General features: G+C 33.4%; 1 long non-coding RNA gene across 2 annotated transcripts in view; it reads left to right on the top strand.

The window, feature by feature from the left end:
* The first annotated feature begins 280 nt into the window (after positions 1 to 280).
* The window catches only part of LOC119079774, a 49,626-nt gene continuing 31,116 nt past the window's right edge, over positions 281 to 18,790 (top strand). Inside the window, exons 1-3 of one of the 2 annotated variants that reach the window (XR_005088223.1) lie at positions 12,638 to 12,692; positions 12,908 to 13,160; positions 13,385 to 14,504. This is a non-coding gene — a long non-coding RNA (uncharacterized LOC119079774). Of the gene's footprint in view, positions 506 to 12,637; positions 12,693 to 12,907; positions 13,161 to 13,384; positions 14,505 to 18,790 lie in introns of those variants that run through there. The other variant, XR_005088224.1, reaches the window with a different exon arrangement.

Below are 18,790 nucleotides of genomic sequence, written 5' to 3'. Positions count from 1 at the left end.
TTTCGGGTGATAAAAAGAATAACGACTTATAACGGTTTAAGATGTGAGCTGCCTGCTCATGGGGTAGGAGAGAATTTTTTTTGTGTCCTTCGTTCGTTTTTCTTGTTAGATTTGAATTTGTTTTTTTAATTTTTAAATAGAATTAATGAATTGTTAACGAAATTAAATTATTTTTATCGGTGCCAACATAATCGGACGTTTGGAAAATGTAAACAAAATGATACAAAAATTGACTCGGTGGTGGTAAAAATTTGGCTGATTAAATTTTTTTTTTTTTACGGAATCTTAACGATCGTTTTTTGCAAAAGTTTTAAGAAATTTACCGGAATAAGCGCCAGTGATTCAAAACACAGTTAAATAAAAGAACAGACACGCGGAATGGCAGAAAGATTATCATTTCGTGACGGTGCTTTTTTTTAGAAAAATGATATCTTCTTGGAATATATGTTGCCGAATCGTTTGGTCGTGATTTAGGGCCGCTACACAATCAGCAATATTACAAAAAGTAATTTTTTTTTTCTTCTTTGTAAATTATTACTTTACAAATAATATTTTTAGTTTGTTTCTACAAATTGGTTTTGGTAATTATTTATAATTCACAAATTTTTTGTAAAATAAATGCTCTAACTGAATGTTGAATGCCTGGGTAAAGAAATAAAAAAAAACTTTTGTAAAACCTAAAAAGTTTCTCAACAAATTCATGAAAATAACCAAAATAAACGACCAGTGTGAGTGTGCTGAAATAAAAGAAATTTCGTCGAATTGAAAAAAAAAATGCGGAAATGTTCATGATAGCAGTTGATATAAATTGTTATAATTCGCAAGGTGACCGTAATTAGATTAAGATACTTAGCTACAAGGATTCTTTTATTTAAATTTATCGCTTAGTGCCACTGAGTGTTTTTAGGCGGTAATATTATGTGCACTTGATATGCCGCAGGCCGAGTGTAACAATACATGTTGTATGTCGAGAAAAGTTTCTAGTCAGAGACTATTTTGGGAAATCAATTTCTCAAAAAATTCTCAAATTTTCTTAAAATGTCCTAAAATTTGTCAACATTTTGTAAGATTTCTCAAATTTCTTGATTTTTTAATTTCCCAAAAATAGTCTTTCTGCTTTCGTCATCTAGTTGCATACAACGTTTTTCTCGAAAACTTTAATAAATCATTTGTTTTCGAATGCTAGAATACCCTTATGAGGCATGTTTTGTGAATCTAAATTTAGTGCTAATGGTTGTGGTGCACTACGAGATGTACGAGGTGCGTTAGCCCTTTTTATAGCAAGATATATACGTTAGTGCTAGACTCACCATCTCATTGAATATGGACCGATCTTGTTCATCAGGCCTGAAAATTCAGGTTTCGCAAATATTTCTCAAAAAAATGACAAAAATTTCTCAAATTTCCTTATTTTATCAACAATTTCTCAAAATGTTTCACAATATTTAAAATTAGCCACTAATTTGTTGAGGCTTCCTTTCATCATATACGACGATCTTGCCTATTGGGATAAAAATAGCTTTAAACTCATTCCACCAATCGGACAATAATGTCGGTTCAATCAAGTGACAACTTTTATTACAAAAACTGAACTTAAAAAATTTCGATACCAAGACAAAGCTGCAAACACACAATGTATCTGTTGCCCGGCAGCATTATGTTTTGCGAATAAAAATTATTCAATTTATGTCAGTGTTCATTTGAGTTCATTTTCATACAGTGTATTAAGTCCCTTATTTGACATTTTAAAAATGAACCGCTCCTGCTCGGTTTATTAAACTTTGCCGTGATCTGTATCCATAAAAATTGTTATTTGCTTAAAAGACAATTGACAGCTGAAAAATTCAAAATTAATATTTGGCAAGTTCTGAATCACGATATTCTCATATCACAGGGCGTTGAAATTCCTTTCTTCATTTAGTAAATTCATCCAAAATTCAAATTCTGAGGCGCACTTAAATTGAAAATGCCACAAAAAGTTTGGAAGTACGATATTGACGTTCCGAAAACTGTCTATATCGACGGTCGACGTACTACGAAATTTACTCTAATTCGTAAAGTGAATCCACTCATCGATTTTCCTTGCTTTGTTTTTTCTTAGTATTCTTTAAAAATGAATTAGTTTAGAAAATCTGAATTTTTCGGCTATTAAATATAATAATATATAATATAATTAATCTCCGATGCAAAGGTACTGCAATGATGATGGTGATGTGAAAAAATATCATAAACGTGAACGAACGTACACATTCATTTCAAGATACCAATCTGACCTGAAAGTCTAAAAAAAAGATGTAAAAAAATGTTGTTACAATTCTCATGTTTGTTGTCTTGTCAATACAAAAATAAATTTATTAAAATTAATTGATTAAAAAATCGATTCACCAGATATATACCCGACGTAAAGTTCGAAAGCGACTCCACATATAAAATACAAAATCACAATTAATTAAATCACAAAATTAAAAAATAAAATTGAGAAAAAAACTCAAAACTAAAAAAAAATGTATTATTGGACGCATAACCAGTTCTATTAAGTTGATAAATTATTTAGATTAAAAAATTGAAACCCGCGAGGTGTGCTCAAACGATTTACATATTTTTTCTATAAATTTAAAAATAAATTTAAAAGAAAAAAAATTATTTTTTTCTATAAAGTTGATATGTAAAAATAATAAAATAATAAAACGAAACCAGTTAAGAACGTAGCTGATTGCTGCCAAGTTATAGCCCCATGCGTAGTGTAGCTAGGTATGTGTACAGTACACTCCCTGGTTTTTCGTGTGAACTAAGCCACGTACGCTTTAGAATTACGGTCGATTTCCATACATTGGTTAACGTGCACTCTAGGTTTGCGAACGCTACAGGCTTGCGTACGCTTCAGGTTTACATTCATACTTGGTTTACATTCGCACTTGGTTACGATATCATACGATTACCCGATACGATTATGTAAAGAGGGAGAAATAGATCCTCAGAAGATTATTTGTTGTTATTGTTGTCGATCTCAACGCAATCAATTAGTCTGGGAAGACTGTGGTATCAATTTCCAACAGCATGTTAAACCTTACAGGCCCCAGAACGTCGTACGAGACGGAGAACATTTTTGTTGTTTTTTTTTTCTTTGCTTTCAATTTATCCATTTTATGTGTTTGAATGTTGGGATATCTACACACAGAGTAAAACTATTATTTTTCCCTGAGAGTAGAGTGTTATGCTGCTTTTGCATCGGAATAAAAGGTTAATCATAATAAAATTAAAGATTATTCAAATTTCTGAAGATTGGAGGCAGAAATGGATAAAACAAAATTTATTTTTATATTTTTTATGCAAACGATATTCAAATTTTCGAATAAAAAAACCTTTTGTAAGGCATTGTGGCTATGATTTTTTTTTTGATATGCGAACAAACATACGATATTTTCAAAGACTTCGAAAAAAAATATTTAAGAACAAAAAGTTGCGGGAAAGTGGGAACTTTTAAATGTTCTCGATAGATATAAATCACTAAAAGATTAACATAGAAAAACATACAATCAATTTCAGACCAAAAGTATATAAACAGTGAAGGTAATGCAAATGCGCAGTTACGCACACATCACAACTTTCGGGTGAATTTAGTTTCGTTATGTTGCATGCATATTGAATGAGGTTGCGTCAAGGTACAGCTAGTGGTGAAGTGAATTCGATTCCATGCTTGATTTCCACTTACCAAAAAAGTACTCCGTGTGAGAGACAAAATTGAATTTTTGCTTTGTTTACTTGACTTTCACACTGAGTACGTTTTGTTGAGCAGGTGCAACAACATTAGTCACCAGAAAATATGATGATGGCAACAATTTCTCTTATAAATGGGAATAAATAGGATTTGATGATTACAATTTACTGAAGAATTACAGTTCGTTTGATGAATACTGCAGCTACACATAACGGAGCGAAGGAGTCATAATTCAATTTTTTTCCGTTCTACTGTCAAGTGTGACAGCATAACAAAGTAACAGTTTGAATTAGATCTCTTTCGTATCACTGTCTTGATAGTTACAAATAGCTGAAAATTATAATTTGTCGATAATATTATATTAAACGGACTGTTGTATTAAACGGAAATATTCAGACGAATTAAAATTCCATAACAATCCTCAAATCTCCCGCATCGACTCATGGTATTTCTTCGTTTTCTGATGCCAATTCATAAATAAAAAAAAAAATAAAGAAAGCAACGGCCTAAAAATTTACCATAATTAGGCAGATCAACAATAATCTCATCAATAATTTATTTAGCCCGTCGATCTGCTAAAATAAAATGTTTTCGGTTTTTAACAAATAATAACCGAAAATTTATCGTCCATTTCTTATCAAGCCTATCGAATATATTTATTTTTATATAATTTTGAAAAAAAAGAGAAGAAACCGTTCAAAATGTTATAAATTTCAAAATAACCGAAAGACCGGTATAGAAAAAAACAACAACAACCATCTATGGCATGATCGGAATTTTAAATTAAAGCATAAACAGCTTTCGTACAAATCCATAAATTTTTCTACTTTTTTCGTTTTAAATATTTTTATTAGAATGACCCTTCTAAAATAAAAAATAAAAAACCGAACGAACGAACCCATTTCCAAACCATATAATCTAAAAACCTACATAAATAACTATTTTGTCAGCTTAATTCTACCTTTTTCACATCATTTAAAACTCACAAATTAATTTTGTCTATCCCAACCTCTTATGCCTCTCGCATCAATTGTAGACCGTGTTTCTTTCGGAAATATAAAATTTGTTTTCTTTAAAAAAATAATTCAGGTGCAGGTCGTTTTATCCCCTCACAATTTAGTAATGAATGAGACATAAGACGATCTCGTGTCACATATTGTTGGAGTTAGGTCTCTTCTAATCTGGTGCTTTTCTGTGCAACATTGAAGGTCTTGTCACTTCTTTACAACATTTTGCACCCCTAATACAATTGACCAATAATTAGTGAACACAGTCACCCAATTTGTAGTCCAGTGCGGCTATATAAACAAGTGCGGTTTGAGTTTGGCCCAATGAGCGAATATTCTTTTATTAAATTTTTGATGTCGAGTCCAAATCTTCTTAATCACCACTCTCAGTTGATACCGTATTACTCTAGCCGCACATAGTAACGCGAAAGAGACCTAGCTCAATTTATTTTTGTTATACTGCCAAACTTGACCGGAGAACAAAAGAAAATTCAAATTGCACTAGCGGAATTTTGAAAACCAACACATTTTCTGTTTCATGGTTTACTGGTTTTGTGTGAATATTTTTATATGAACCAATCAGAAAATATCGCTAGTGTATCCATTTCGCTTTTCAATGTGAACCTTACCTATACAGTTAAGCTTGTCAGAATTATTTCGACATAGCGAAAATACTGTTGACATCCTAAGTTATGCAATAGAATGAAGGGGTACTACACTCGAATCTACCCTAAATTTAGGTTCCGTGCGTTTTCGCGGTTTTTGATTACCTTCAGTTGTTTATACACTTTTTGCCATAATTAGGACTAAACATTGGGCCTGATTCAGATGCAGCATGCAAAATGGTGAGGGGTATAACGACATGCACTTACCTTCCACCTATCCTTCGTATATCTATATATCCATGAAAGCAATGTTCAAATTAAATAGTTAGGTCCTTTTTAGAGTGAATATATCCATCTATACATATCCACGTTTGCCATCCAAAGCCGAATGTTATACAATATTAGTTTATCTCACAAAACACCTGCCCGGTGAAGAAATATAAGAATGAATAAAGAAAAGACACCTGTATGAAAAGGTACAATCATTATATTATTGTGGATGGGATAACATACAGTAAACAATTTTCTAGAGAGAGAGTATTACATAAACTTTTAAGGCCATCAATGATGTTTATCTTGATGCCCGGTTTAAACTGACATCGTGATTCTGTTATTGTTGGTTGTGTATTTGTACGTGTTTCATTTCTTCTCTCGGTATATTTTTTTCTTTCTTTTTTGAGTTCTCGTTTATTTTCCGAGTGGAAACAAAAATTATTTTTAAGATTAATTGAGTCGTCAATTTTATGTTTCGATTTTTTTTTCGTCACTGAAATAATAATTATTTGAACACGAGACGCTTCTACGGCAATCGATGGTATTTTACGACAATTTTTATGGTAAAGTGTCAATACATCACAGAATATACATAAAATTCTTGTTGAATAAAAATTTAAGTTCTGTTTTTTTTTTCAATATTTCGTGCACATTTTCTAAATTTAGGACAATTTCTCAAAAATGTTTCTGCAAAATCTTAAGACTTTCGGTCAAACCCTTAAAAGTTCAATTTTCAAATATTTCGTGCAAATTGTTTACGTTTCGGACTTAAATTTCCAAATTTCGGACTTTAAAGTCATGTAAGAAAGTAATGGTATCCTGAACATTCTCTAACTTTATTTACATTCATACAAATAAAACTCAGTGTTTATTATATATGTCACCACTCAACGGAATATGCCTATGAATAAATAAAAATAGAAAGAAGAACGTAAATTTTGATTGCTTTTTGAGTTTAAATAGAAAACTACTTGTGGTATAACGAAACAACATATAATTTAGAGTCATATTTCCACTGAAAAAAAACGAACTCAAGTAGCATATTTCAATCAATTGGTTTCGTAATTGCTTTAAAAAATAAATAGAAAAAACCGACACAACACACAACATGGTCTAATGTGTATACTAAACTGTTAAGATCCTCCAAGAAAACGTGACTAATTTAAACACATTTTACCAAGAGATATACAGAGAGGAAAAAATAATGATTTCTTAACCGAAAACGTTTTATTAAATTTAGTTTATTTTTCAATTTTTAATTCATAATTACTCCAATTGTATAATGGAAATTGGTTTGAAATAATAATAATAAAACAAACGAACGTCGGTTCTCTTAACTATTCCGGGCAATATACAATTCCATAATGAAGGCATTTGAAAGTTCAGTTCAAAAGAAAAGTCGTGATATATTAACAATGTGTGATTCTTGAGGAAATAGCGTTATGAAACAGAAAAAAGTTTTTTTTATTTTTCAACAAAAAATCAATTGAAGAAGAAACTTGAAATTGAACTACTATCGGCGAGGACAGTTTCGCTTAAACTAAAAAAAAACGAGCCATCAGAACAGTCGGAGCGTTTTCTGCTACTGAGCCCCATACAAACCCGTATATCTATTGCGTACGTGACCCTCTAGCGTCTGTAACCCTACTTTGACCGTAATAAGCCTATTGCGCCGGTTAATGTAGTTAAAGTAAAATTATTATGTACATCTTAGAAATTGCGCATAGCGCAATTACGAAGCATCGTACGACGTTCCTTTCAAATGAAACAAAAATTTCAAATAGCCCTAAAATTTTAATTTATTCAACAAAATTCTATTCGGCCTTTGATTACCTTCCAAATGAAACAAAAATTAGGAAAAACGGATCAAATTTACTCGACTTATATGCAAAATACACATAGGGCCGAGTAACCTTTCACTTCTAAGGCCCTAACTCACTGTCCACTCACCCGATTTAAAAAAAACTTTTTTCCTGGATTGGTATTGACAATACCTATCATTTGCTGTGACATTTACATTTCCATCGCTACAAACTGACTTTAGCTACAAATAGCGACGCGAAAGAAACCTAAATGATTTTTCTTTTTCTTTTCCTGTCAAGGTGGGCCACTTCAGGCTGTACTGTCAAACTTGATCGGGGAACAAATAAAAATGCAATCTTTCGCGTCGTTAAGTGTAGCTGGGAGACCTTTCCGCCCTTACGAAGTTCAGATCTCTGCCTACTTGAGATCTTGTTGACACGAATGAAGACTCCGGTTTCATAGTTAAAGTGCGTTAGAGCGCGGAGGCCTAAGCTGTAGAGTAGATTCACGTAGTGGTGTGAAGGAGACCAAAATCATGTTTTTTTTTGTTGTATTGTTAAATCTGACAGGAGAACAAAAGAAAAATTGCGCTGCTAAGTGTAGCAACGCAAACTAGACCTAATTTAAAAAAAAATCCTCATGTCAAGTTTGACGGTGCAACAAAAGAAAAGTACGAGTTAGGTCCCTTTGCGTTGCTATTCGTTCCATCAATACCTCTTTGAGATTTCAACTTTTTAGCCCCGTACGAAGTACAAAGGGGCTTATAGGATTACGATGCCGTGTGTAATTGATGGAATTCGAAGCAGACGGTAAGGGCAAAGTGTTTGCCTATGTTCATAGATGACGAATCTGCAATAAAAATTTTGTCTGTCCGTCTGTCCGTCTGTCACGTCGATATCTTGAGTAAATCAAATCCGATTTCAAAATTTTTTTTCCCTGAAAGATAGTCGAAATAGTGAGGCTAAGTTCGAAGATGGGCATATTCGGGTCGGCCCTTCGTGAGTTAGGGCCACCTAAGTGATTTAAGGTCTTTTGGTGATATTTATGGCAAAATAAACGATGGAAATGTAAATGACACGGCAAATGATAGGTATTGTCAATACCAATCCAGGAAAAAAAAGTGAAAAAAAAAGTAAATCGGGTGAGTGGACCGTGAGTTAGGCCTTAGAAGTGAAATGCTACTAGGGCCCTATGTGTATTTTACATAGAACTCGAGTAAATTTCATTCGTTTTTCGTAATTTTTGTTTGATTTGGAAGGTAATCGAATGCCGAATAGAATGTTGTTGAAAAAAAATTAAATTTGGGTCCTTGGCCTAAGGCCGCTACTAGGGCCCTATGTGTATTTCACATATAACTCGAGTAAATTTCATCCGTTTTTCGTAATTTTTGTTTCATTTGGAAGGTAATAAAAGGCCGAATAGAATGTTGTTGAAAAAAAATTAAATTTGGGTCCTCGGACTAAGGCCGCTACTAGGGCCTTATGTGTATTTTACATATAACTCGAGCAAATTTCATCCGTTTTTCGTAATTTTTGTTTCATTTGGAAGGTAATCAAAGGCCGAATAGAATGTAGTTGAAAAAAATTTAAATTTGGGTCCTCGGACTGAGGCCGATACTAGGGCCCTATGTGTATTTTACATATAACTCGAGCAAATTTCATCCTTTTTTCGTAATTTTTGTTCCATTTGGAAGGTAATCAAAGGCCTAATAGGCAAATTTCATCCGTTTTTCGTAATTTTTGTTTCATTTGGGAGGTAATCAAAGGCCGAATAGAATGTAGTTGAAAAAAATTTAAATTTGGGTCCTCGGACTGAGGCCGATACTAGGCCCTTCAAAAAAAATAAAATTTTTGGGCGATTTGAAATTTTTGTTTCATTTGAATGGAACGTCGTACGGGGCTTCGTAATTGCGCTATGCGCAATTTGTAAGATGTACATATTACATAATAATTTTACTTTAGCTACATTAACCGGCGCAATAGGCTTACGGTCAAAGTAGGGTGACAGACGCACTAGGGTCACGTACGCAATAGATATACGGGTTTGTACGGGGCTCAGTCGCAGCAAACGCTCCGACTGTTCTGATGGCTCGTTTAAGATTTATTTAAACGAAAAACTTGAATTAATTTTGTAGGTGGCGCCTTGCGGCCTGATGCCTAGCAAATTACCACACTGTCGTTTCTATGATTATTGAATTACCACACTGTCGTTTCTATGATTATTGTAGGAATAAGCACTGCATATAATATCGATAAAATCTGTTTTCAATTAAAATTGTACATATAGACCATCTGGCTTCTATCGCGAGTTGTCGAAAATTTTAGTTCAGAAAAATTATGATTTTTCTTGCGTGAGGAAATACAGAATTTTGCCTCCGCTTCTGTTTGTCTTAGTTTTTATTGACATGAATATACTTCAGTTAATTGGACAGACTAAATACTTATTTTCTTAACAAATTTCTTTGATTATAGCGATAGAGTAAATTCAGTTTATGGACTTCGTTGAACAATTTACGGTTTTCATTAGCGACCACCCATAAATATTGCTCAGAATCAGGGTCAAATTGTCGTGATTCAAAGCCCCCAGGTCGCCCGAGACTTGATTTGACATGGAGCCTGATTTCATATAAGACTGATTGCACCATGATAGACTTACCAGTAATTCAAAAATCAGGCTTACCCAGGTCAGGGTTCGGGTAACCTGAAACATTTTCATGAAAATTTCAGGTTTCCTAACTAAAATTGGATTCAACTTAAGGAGATCCTCTAGTAACCTGAATCTGTATAGAATGTGTTAGGTCAGCTATTTTCAGGCACAAGTCAGGTATGACCTGTTCCGACCCTAACCCACTCAAAGGGTTTATTTTGAGAAATCTACTTCTTAAAAATGTAAAAAAGTTTGGCAAAATTTCTCACAAGTTGTCTCAAAAGATTCACAAAATTTCTGAAACATAATTCCTGCTTACTTATCCGTCCGAAAACGTTGATGCGAGTCAAATCAATCAGCGCTAAAAAAAAACTCTGACAGGAATGCAGCTAATTGTTAATAAAACGGTAGTTCTGTGAATAGTGAACGAAAATAGGATTAGCTAATATAAATGACATTCGCCCTCCCCCCCAGAAACATTTCTCACCAAAATCATGTCGTCCCCAACACAGATTATGCATCTCCAAAAGCGATTACTTCAATCGATTAAGAGAACATAAAAGATGCGATAAATTCGTCTACCCTAATTGATTCATTGCAACGAAAGCATTTTCTTCTTTAATTTTTCATGTAACCTTCTGTCTCGCCGCTTTTACTTAATTTCACCCTAGACACAAGTCTTTAAAAAAAATCAATTAATTGAACGCAAAACGAGGAAAAATCAATAATCCTCACTCTATATCATTTCCCTACTACTTCAAAATGCATACCGCTAAAGATTCAGTTAAAAGAAGAAGCAGCTAGCGCAACCCCGGTATTATAGAAAACCCCATCCACCCAACAGATTAATTTTAACAGAAGGAAAAAAATGGTTTCTACTCTCATTGAATATTAAAATAACGAGAAGAAGAAGAAGAAGAAAAAACACTAACACACTTTAGCAAATTAACAGCTGTTCGGAATGCCTTATATTTTCCCGCATATCTACCGCCCGTCATTGTATAGTGATGGGATACAAGGACGTATATCTGTGTGCTTATAAACCGAACGTTTTATGAAATTCTACCTAATTATATAACGAAAATATGTTCCTTGTTACCGAGAGCAGCTCCTCTATATGTATCTTAACCGATTATGGAGTCAAAATGCAAACCCATTTCCATGTACAAATATATATATAAATACAAACACGACGAACGAACATTCTGCACGTATATAATTAATCAATAAAATGAGCTTTTGCTTTAACGTTTCTCTTACAAAAAATTAAAGGTCATTCAGAGTTTTCGGAACAGAACAGAATGAGATCAGTGTTGTTGTTGTTTATAATATTATGTACACATTCTATACCGAACTTTTGGTTCGTTATGGTTAAAGATGGTTGTGTGCATGCATTCATTAGTTTTAGTTTCATTCGTAGATAATTTTGGAATTTATTGCGCCCTATTTTTAACCGTATGTTTCTGTTTTTTTGTGTCAGCCAAAGGTCAGCGGTGAGCGCTTTTTTTTGTAGGGTAGGTGTAAGTGATGCACCCGGATTCATCCGAAAGCAGGCTCATCTCGTACGTTTGGTGTATAGTTAAGGGATCATTCATAAATTATCTGTTGATGACAGTGACGACGACAAACCTTCTTAACACAACAAACGAGTGTTATGTATGTTGAAACTATATTGAAATCAAAGATTTTTTTGTAAGTCTGTCGAAAAGACTGCGATCAAAAGAAGTAAATTCTTTCGGTTGATTTGCTCGCGTTCTAAAAAATAGGAACAATGAAACTAAAAAATTGGATTCGCATAACACAGGTAGCCATATGAGTGGTGTAATGTACGATGCGAAACATGAGAACATAATTACATAGTGTGTACGTCCACTCTGGAAAATTAAATATATAAAAATGCGCGTAGCATTCTTGGAACACAACCGAAAAAAGAAAAGCCTAATGAAATTTACAACTTATAATTCGCATGTAAAATGATGTAATTTTCGCTTGTTAGCAATAAAAATATCGTTTAAAAACTGAAAAAAAAATTACAAATTTTGCTCGAGCCGCAAATATGATCTGTGTTATTTGCATAACAACTTAACGTAACAGAAAAAGTCAACCCTGGTCTCATAAAATGACCTGTTGTTTTTTTGTTTTTTTCGTTGTTGTATTTTTTAACAATAATATTTAAAAGTTCGATAGCATTAGTAGTAGGATATCGGTGTGTCCCTCGGAAAATATTTCTATTATAATGGTAGGGAGTAATATCTTCCGGAATAAAATCAGAGCGGTTGGAATGAGATTTATGATTAAACACAAGCACACACACATACGCTATCTCTCTCACTTATCCCAAAAATGTAAACTTGTGCTCAAAGCGATTTAGACTTATCCATTCCTGAGACGTTGCAAGTGTATTTGTAAATTTACCCACAAATTCTATCCCCCCATTTCTTAAAACGATTGGAAAAAGAATTAATGTGGAAGAAATTGTTAGAAACCCACATCAACCAGCCCCCACCAATTTTTCGTTTCTATAATTTAACGCAAGCGCATTCATAGCGTCTTTTCACCGGAAAAATATTTCATATGAAAATGCCAATGCGTTTCAGTTTTGTGTATAAACCGTTTCCAGTTCGTTGTTCGCTGCCAGGGGTGTAACTTAGAACAATTTTTATTGTCGCTGCCCTTAGTACATTTTTGATTTTTGTACCAGCCCTGTTCGAAGTCTAATTCATTCTGCACATGTAAATATTCATTCTGCGACGATAAGAAAGGAATGAACATTTACATGTTAGTAACTTTAATTCGGCAATTGCCTAAGATCTATGGTATTCCTAGGGTATTTGACGACAATTTTTATGGTAAAGTGGTACACATTAAATATTTCTATATTAAGAGAAATATGTACCAGAAATCGCGTTGGTTTCTTTTTTTATAGTCGAATTTTTTCCTGCTTTTTATTATTTCTCTTTCTCTTCTCATCGTTTCTCCAAGTCTCCAAGTACATAACCACGTATCACAAACAACCTCACCATCAAATGAAATGAAAAAAAAAATTATTCATTTCCACATTCACAATTGAAAAATTCTTTTTTTTTATTCGGATCGGGTTGGAGAAGTGTAAGTACATAAACACCGTACATATATTTCCATTGCGTATTCAGATAGAATAATATATAATGTGTGTAAGTGTTGGAGTATTATACCCATCAGCTCTCGTCATATTATTATATATACTCAGAAAATGTGGGGAAAAATTGTGCGAGAATGTATAAGAAAACGTATGAGTGAGATAACACAAAAAAATGTGAAAAAAATTGAATTTTTTTTCTTCTTTTTTATAGAAATGTTCGGTCGGTGTTGGCGGCGGCAGTTGCTACCGATGGGGACTCTACAACCATTCATCGTTCAACGTTCGTGCCGTGTGGCGACAAAACTTATAGATTGTGTTTTCTGAAAGTGAAGAAAATTTGTTCAAACCAACAAAAAAGAAGTTTTTTTTGTCTTATTAGATGTCTAAGAAAAGATGTGAGAGATTTATTCGAAATATTTTTTTTCTGTTGGTTGTTCAACAACGAAATAATTTTTTAACAGTAAGGTGAAGCGAGATGATATGAATGGAAAATTTTTATAATTAATTAATCGAGTGATACATAGTGAGTCTAAATAAAATATTTTTTTTTCGTTGAACGATTAAATGATTAAAACTATGGAACATTTTTTCAATAAATTCTGAACGAATGAATAAACATCGCGCTCATCAACCGAGATAAAAAGTGCTTCGTCAATTTAACGAAAACAAAAAATAAATTTAAAATAAAATTCTTGCATTCGACGACTGTTCCGAGATCTATCTTTAAATAAACAATTTTTTTTTCGTTCAAATAAAAACAGCTCGTATCGAGCAACTGAAACAAATAAAAAAAAAATGTTCGCCTTGTGACACCAATTGGCCACGTGTTCGTTTATTCAAATCTTTGGTTCAATTTTTTTGTAGGTTCGTCGTTCGTTTGTTGTAATTTCGTTTTTTATATACCTAACATGAGTATATAATGCTCTTTGATAAGTCAAAGTTTAACATTCGCACAAAAAAGATTACAAAAAATGATATTTCTGTGCACGAAGACGAAGACTTATAAAAAACTGCGAGCTGTTGTGTATACACTGCACTTTGAATAGTAACTTATTGAACTTTTGGAAGAATTTTTTTTATATTATAATAAATAGGAGAAGAAGAAAAGAAAACGATTTATGTGAAATATAACCGACGTCAAGAGGAGCCAAGAAATCTTCAAAATTCTTTCTTTTAATTCAATTTGTGTGTTTTTTGAAAAGACATGAGACATATTGCTGGCTCGTTTTGGTTTTTTGATTTCGTTCTGTTGAGTGAAAGGTGATTGGCAAAGTCATGCGATAAGTGATCGACTCAACAAAATGCGATAGATGGAAGAAAAAACATAGTCGGTAAGTTTGTCAGATTTTTAAAGAAATAATTCTGTAACCTCTGTAATCTTCGAAATTTTTTTCTTTCGGTAAACGAATTGATAAAATTTGTAAGACTTTGCGAGAAAAAATGTTGCGTCTAGTGAAAAAGTGTTTTTTTTTAATTTGGTGTTGTTAATACTAGTACAAAGGCAAAGTTATGGAACGGTTATCAGTTAGTCGGAACGGAAACTGTATTTGTATCGCCTAACGTTGCGAAAGATCAAAGATCAACGTTGTGTTATTCGGAATTATAAATTCACAAATTCACTTTGTCGCAGTGAAATTAATAAATTTTTGAACCTGCAATTCTGATAAAATTAGACCTTTTCTAAATTTCAAGGTTTTACGCTCTGATAACTATTCCAGGAAATATTAGAATGTGAAATTTTTCACTGAAATTCGGTAGTCGGTGACGTTCACTAAATTCAAAAAGCCATGGTATCTTGAAAATATTTTTTTTTTTTTCAAAAATTTCCCAAAAGCAATTCCGAAAATTCCGCTAAAATATCTGTAACATTTCCTAAATTTCTCACAGATTTCTCTAACATCAAAAATTGTCCATAAGCACCTATTTTACCTGCCAGCGGTAGGGCAAGCAAATAATTTTTTTTTCTGGTAATTTTTCGAAGTTTCAATCAGATCCTCGAAGTATAAAGTTGGAATGCAAACTTTCAGCGGATCACAAAAAAATATGAAACCCAAGTGCAGCATTCGTTTTGTGCAGCGAAAAATTTTCGATAGAACCATTTCTCACTAATTTCCAAAAGTTTCGCAAAAGAAAATATCTCAGATTTCTGAAAAACTTCCTAACTTCCTGCATTTCTCAAAACAATTCTCATAAATAGTCCCTGGTTAAGCCAATCCTTGACTGAAAAAAACTCGAACCGAAGAAAATGCCGTTCCACAGCACGAAGTAATAAAAATATAAATTAAATTACAGCCAACGACACAGTCCATTATTTTAATTTAATTATAAACTCCTAATGTCCTAATAACAACCCGTCGGCAGACTCTCACTCTGTGAGCGCACTTGTTATTACGTTTACACAGAAAAATAAACAAAAACCAACACAAAAAATCATGTTCATCAATTCATTGTTGGTTGATTTTTGCGTAAAACCCCTAAATCCCATTGTCATGTTGACTTTGATGTTTTTACAAACGTTGAAAATTGATTGTTGAAAGTTCAATTTTACAAGAAACTACCCCGAAAATATTTAACAAAACCGAAATAAAATCATCACCCAACAACACACACACAAAACAACTATTGTGAAAATAATTTCGGAACGAAAATCATTTTGCGGTTTTTGGTTTAGCAGAGTGTATGCGTTTTTTGTTTTGTTCGAGATAGAGGTATAACAACAACAACAACGAAAGGTTTAACTATAGATCGGAAGCAGAGATGCTATTTTTATTGCATTTCGGATATTAGTGAACAATAGGTAATTTGTCGAATTATCGGGTTTTCCTTTATGCTTAAGTAGGCTATTGATTTCCTCTGTTCCTTTATTGATTTTTTTTCGGTCTTATTCTATTTATTTTTTTGATTTGAGTGTCTGTAAATCTGTAAATCTTTTGTGTTAAAACACTTTTTTTACAAAAAAAAAAAAATATTGAGTCTACATAGAAAAAAAATTGCGAGACAGTTGATTGAACTTTATAAGCGGTGAGGTTAAATTTTATGAGCTGATATAATTGGGCAATTGGTTAACTTCAGTCATAATATGATTTTGCCAAATTGATGCTTCGCCAGAGATACAAATGCACTGAATGTATTTTGTAAATTCGCAAAATCACACGCAACCCAAGTCTCGGGTCAATTTAAGTGCACGTTCACTTTTCTGTAGCACTTTCCAGCAGAAATTTCATTTTTATTATACATTATAGAAACGACACAGATTGTCATGCCGAAAGTTTTGGTTGTCCCACTCCCCTATATAACTCGGCGGTTCGCTCATGTAAATTTTCAAAATCTGAAAAATCACCTATCAGCGGACGCCAAAGTCTCTATGGCGAACGAATAAAACTCGCTGGAGACGATAGAGCGGGAAAAACTGTGAAACAAATCCGTTTCCGCCCGTTAAAAAAAATGCGACCTCCGCCTCTTGCAATAGTGTTGCATGAACAGTTATCTGAGACCAAATTTTCAACAGTTTGAGGCAATAGAGAAATGATCAATCTAATGCCTGAAACTGTAATTCTTTATTGAAACTAGAGTTTTGAGTCTAAAATCTTGTTACGCAACAGATCGTTATTGGCAGAAAATACCCTTAGCGATATTATTATCACAAAAGCCTCCAAATTGGACATTTGTCAAAGTAGGGTTCATGCTAGGAACCAAGCTGTGGTTGACTGTTTGTCGGTTTGAAAAATGGTCGCATTATGTATTTTATAGAACGAGTCTCAGTTGTCCCTACATTACCCGTAGAAAGCTCAATTAAGTCCAATTTCGTTGAAAAATGTCCGATTTTGTCCGACTTTTTTGTGAAAAATGTCCGATTAATTACACACCGAAAATTAGTGGGACGTCTGAGTTGTACTTTCTACTGTTAAATATGTTTTTTTTGTACGCTAGGTCCTGTAATTGTTACATATGCTATGCAATGCACTCAACCAAAATTACAATAAAAAAACAACGAACATTATGTTACATGCTTCATTTAGCCTACCATATTACGATACTTATCTAATTTCCGTAAAAGCACTTCTGTAATATGTCTAATGTTACACAGTCATAAACGGTCTGGTTGTTTAAAGAATGTTTTCCATCAAAAAAACAACTAATTAAGAGATACACCGATGTAAGTGCATATACCACTCCCTTTCAGGGGTCAATGGATGAAGCCTTCCATGCATTACATTTTGATGCAAAATACTCTGTTTAAAAAATTACAAACAAAAAAAACATCCCAGGCAGAGATGAACGCCACTGAAGGTAATGCAAGTCCACAAAAACACACGGAACCCAAGTTTCGAGTGAATTTCAATGGAATATTCTACCACATTCATTAGCTACACCAAAAGAAATATGGCGCTTAAATTCTCCTGAAAGTCGGGTTCTGTGTGTTTTTTGAAGATTTTAAAGATTTACATTACTTTCGTTGGTTCAAAACCAAAGGTCCTTTGTTCATACAAAAAATATATGACTTCGAGCATTGGCATCCACAGTAGCAGGCCAGGCCTGATATTTATTAATTAGAGTGCTACAACACCCTCACTTCTTCAATACTCCAAGGACCGGTGCTGCGTACGTGAGAGCTGCCACTGCTCCTCCAACATATTTTGCTCAAGTAATTATTGTAGAGAGTATAATGAGACTGTTTGCTGTTTTAATACAAAGTTAAAAGATGAATGATTTAACCAAGTTTAATTATAGGGAAAACAGAAAAAAAAACGAAATCCAAACCCTGACTTCCTGAATGAATAACGCTTGAAACACTCGTAATGCACAAACACACAACCCTTTCTATACGTCCCATTCAGTTGTTCAACGTTTCGAACATAACTCTGAGTGACTTTATTTTCCGATAATTCCCAAAGTGAAAAACAAACAAAATATTTTTGCAGGTATCACAAAAGCGCACAGCACACACATACAATATACCCCCTTTCCCATTGTACTTAACCAAACAACCATTACATTTTGCATAATATTCGTTTATTGATCTGTTATTGAAATGCAAATAATAAATATCCCATTTAACATCGATGGTTAATACACATTGTCGAACGGGTTTTGTGTTCGCCATTCATTGTGCCCTGAAATAAAAGATTTCGCCTTTCAAAGATGAAAATGTTTTGCGAGTCGACATTAATTTATCGTAATCCGTGAATTGAAATCTGAAATCGCTTAATGTGTGAATGTGGTACAATGATAGGATAGGATTGATTTGCAAATTTTGGGGATGGTCTGACAATTTAACATTCACTCTTGGTCAGGGTCAGCCTGTGACTTCTGAATCAAGCCTCGAAGTACGTGAATAGGAAAGTTAGGCTAGGAAATGATCTATACCAACGCACTGCTCCTAGCATGAACATAAGAAATATTTGGAGGCTGATGAAGTCACAGTAGGCAATGCGTTTCTTTCGTAAAGATATATGACTTGTTTTCGCTGTATGAGTTAAAACACACAATACAATCAACCTTAAGCGGTAGCTCTCATCACAAAAGCCTCTAAATTGGACATTTGTCAGAGAAGTGTTCATGCTAGGAGCACTTTTTGTTTTCGGGCCTTTTCCAATTGCTTAGACATTTCAAACTT

This window comes from Bradysia coprophila, unplaced genomic scaffold (genome assembly GCF_014529535.1).
Source record: "Bradysia coprophila strain Holo2 unplaced genomic scaffold, BU_Bcop_v1 contig_333, whole genome shotgun sequence".
Classification (NCBI taxonomy): Eukaryota; Metazoa; Arthropoda; class Insecta; order Diptera; family Sciaridae; genus Bradysia; species Bradysia coprophila.
This window is presented reverse-complemented; position numbering and strand designations above follow the sequence as displayed.